The following is a 4,009-nucleotide window of genomic DNA, read 5'->3' as shown; positions in this document are numbered from 1 at the left end:
ATACCTTGTGGATTTTTTTAGTTTTTATTTATTCAACATGGCCCCATCAGATCATGAGTTTACATTATCTCTTTGAATGATAATTTAAATACTCCATTGGATATGGTTGTTGCTAAAACAATGAAAACCAGAGGGGTCATAAATCATGCTTGAGGATTTGTATTTATCTTCTTGCCTGTACCTATGAATTATGAAAAATTGAATTCTTTGACTTACTTTCTCAAAAATGGACCAAGCGATGAATTCTCCTACTTTCAGTTACTTCAACACTCCATTTTGTAAGATGAAAAGTGATTTATTAAAAATCGATAATTAGCACAAAATGTATAAGGCATAGAGTGACCAACCTTTAATTAAAACGACTTATCTATTTAATTAAAAAAGAGAAAAATATATTATTTGACTATGACAAGAAGAAATGCTTGGTAAAAACCCGTCATATTTATAGTTGAGAACAGCTAAAGTAGTTTTCTTCGTCAACAAGGATGATGAACAATCATCTTCCACTATTCCATTGTCCAACAAAGAAAATATTTTCATTCATTGAACCATGTGACGGTGACCAAAAAGAAAGTAAAGAATAGATTCTTTAAACGAAAGATGTAAATAAAGAAATAGTTCATTATCCACAAGATTGGATCCAAATAAAAGTGTTTCCAAAAGCAAGAGACATAAAGTTAAATTGAAAGACTAATGGTTCAACAATATCAAAAGTGCAGTTGAATTTCTGAATCAAGAACTTGTCAAAATTATTGGCATTTAGTATTTACAGCATGAAAGAATTGATATTGACAGTTTTGCACAAAATTCAATTATTTTTCTTCCGTATTTCGATCTTTGCTAAAACCCTAAAACTATACCCTAGAAAAATCTGAAAAAAATGTCCTATTTTTGTCAAATAAAAGAGACTATAACTTAATTTTGGCACAAAAGGGATAAAATTGAATTCAAGCATTTTCCCTATTTCGGGGGACTTTAAGGTACCTCCTTGAGCCAGATCTCCTATCTTCTTTTCCGCGTCGAACAGGAGATCTCTTAGTAGGATTTCTGTCACAAACTAAAGCTGGTGGAGTGGAACTTCTTGCAACAGCCATATGAGCCATTTGTTCCAACAAATCTCTGTGATATGCCTGTAAATGAATGGATTGATAAAGTATTTCGCAACTACTAAAATATTTTAAAAAGTCACTTTGAAGTATTTAAATTCAAATTATCATGTTGAATGTTTCAGGAATATTGTGACCCGATACCATATTTTCTTGCAAAAAAAGGCCATTACAAATTTCAAGATCATGCACAGAAATGGCGGAATTTAATAGCATAAAACAAGATCATTACAAAAAAGATCATTGAGTTCTTATTCGGAAATCCTGAAACAACCAAAGCAGTCCAACGATTATATATAAAAATTTTCTTGACCAGTAAACCAACAAGCAATAAATCAAACACTAAGTAACCTGTACATGTTTTTCTAACTTCTTACTGGCTCAAACTTACTAATTAGTTAAACATGGAGAGAATTGACTTTCTCAAGTATGCTTGCATGGGTACGGGGTACGTGGTTCTTCAACCATTTCTTTAACCGAATAAACATTAAGCTAACAATCAGAAAGAATAATTGGAGCTTGTTTGCGTTTCACTATAATCTCGTTATAATTAAAGGTCAAAGTCAAACTTTAATTAAAACCACACATTTTATAGGAATCACAAATACTACCCACTTATGTACCACTCTTTTTCTATCATGAAGTAATTTCAACAACTTACAATGAAACCCAAACAAGCACTTAAGAATATTTTCAACTGATAACCTACTAATTATCTACCAAGAAAAGATTTACTATTTTCAACATGCATGCACGCAACAGTTTCTGTTTTGACATTTTCTTTAACCGGACATTATTAATGCAAATAATGGTACAGCCTTACAACCATTTAACTAACACATGGTATGCAGGAAAACAAGAATTTTGCAGACTAACACCCCTTGAAATAAAAACCTCCTAAGGGTAACAAAACACCAGATTGGCGTCCCAATGCCCTCTTCTAACCAAAAACAAAAACATGGTATGATGTCCATCTATATTATAAAGAATGGGGTAAAGTGCAACCTGTATCACAAAATTCCGTCTTTCACAGTCAAGAAACATATTGATGCTCCAGTCAACTTTAGCGATTATTTTATCCTTCACAGTTGAAAAGCTCAGCTGATCCCAGGAAGTAAATCGACCAACTTCATTGAACCATAGGCAGGTGAAAAGATTTGTGATGGGAACATGCTCTCTTATTATCACACATCCTTCAGGAACATCTGAAGAAATTTGGCCAGTTCAAGTTGATTTTAACATTTTTTTAGTCGGAAAATGAGCCAAAATGTACAAATAACAGACATACCACTAGTTATAGGAAGCTTAGCAGCAGAGTATGGCATTAAACCCTCCTTTTCATAAAATTTCATCTGGTAATCAATCGAAACATTTCTGTATTTTCCTGCAGCTTTATTTGCCTCGGCTTCTTCAAATACATCAAAGCGTCTATAGTGTCTAGATATGGCAAAGGTGGTATTTTGGCGCCGAACCTGAGGATTAAAGTTGAGGAATGAGTCTGGTAGTAACTTGAGTAGCCTTTGCACAACACAGTTAATACTACAGTACCTCTCAAGAATCTGGTATGGGTCCACAACATGCTGAAGCTTTGCATCAATCCAGATAGAGTATCGGATGTCGGGAAACAGTCTGTGCAATAAGAGCTTTGGCACCTGCCACAATTAAATATTATAACCACCATTACAATCTTTGCAACAACATACCAAGAGCACAAATTGTTTGGAATTGATACTTTAGCCAGTTAATGGAAAATAGAACAGGAAAAAGATTCCAAACAAAGGGAACTGACCTTTCCATTTCTTCTTGCGTCAGTGTAAGGCACGTTACGGACAACAATAATATGCCATATCCCAACTCTTTTGTCACTTCCCAATAGATTATAATTCTTCATAAACTCTTTAGTCTCTTCATCAACAAACATATAAAATCGAACGTTTTCTCTTGCAGTTTCACCAATATTCCTCGGCTGTTGAATTAAGTCATAATTTCCTGTACAGAGGTCAAACCAAAAGAAACAGCTAATAAGCTTGGTAGACAAATTAAGTGTATAAAGAGACATCAGACAACAACATGCAAGCATTTCCACATGGTTAAAGTGATATTAGTAGTCTCCAATGGTGAAATATCGCATTGTAAAGTTTTGAAACTTTAGTAAAGCTTATATTCAGCTTTACCAAATATGGCAGAGGCAACAATGACTTCATGGAATTGCTCCAACTCCCTGAGATCAGCCACATCAAGATCAAATCCAGTACAATCACCTGGTCTGCATCATTTGACAAATCTGGAAAAGAAAATGTGAAAAAGTAAAGGGAATATGCATTAGATAAAATCTATAAAAATCATACTTTAAATGGTTTCAGACAAAATAATATTCCCCACAAATTGAAGCCATGTACTGACAAAAAATAAGAAAAGGAGTAACACTTACCCACAATGTACAGTCATTGACTCCTTTATATCGAAAGAATCATTCCTCTGCTCTAAAGAAGGAAAGCCACCAAACTCAGAGCCTCCAGGTCGTTCAGTTCTAATAGGGTTTTCCTCAGAAATATAAGTTAAATGATGGAGAACAGGTGATGCTGAAGAGTTCCTAGGCATATAAGCTATAGCCTGTTCCACAGGCACATAACATACTGGACATGCTGAGGACAATGAATAAAGTAAGAATAAGATCAAAAGCTCAAAATCAGTGGTAGTACAGACACGTGACAATAAGAGGAACTCAATTCTTACAATTAATAAATATTTTCTTTACTCACAATATTCACACTGGAACCTCAGTAGATATATGCTGCAAAAAGAAATTCATAGAAAATTTATTTGAGCTAATACAACTTACAGCGTGCCCAATTCATCTCCTATCACCAGGAAGGGGAGGGGGAAATGCAAAATCTTTACAT

At 34.1% G+C, this 4,009-nt stretch overlaps 1 pseudogene; it reads right to left on the bottom strand.

The window, feature by feature from the left end:
• Window positions 1-10: 10 nt before the first annotated feature.
• LOC111384456 lies at window positions 11-4,009 on the bottom strand (annotated as a pseudogene).

Source organism: Olea europaea, unplaced genomic scaffold (genome assembly GCF_002742605.1).
Source record: "Olea europaea var. sylvestris unplaced genomic scaffold, O_europaea_v1 scaffold2917, whole genome shotgun sequence".
NCBI classification, from domain to species: Eukaryota; Viridiplantae; Streptophyta; class Magnoliopsida; order Lamiales; family Oleaceae; genus Olea; species Olea europaea.
The sequence above is the reverse complement of the archived record's forward strand: the minus strand, read 5'-3'. Positions and strand labels throughout refer to the sequence as shown.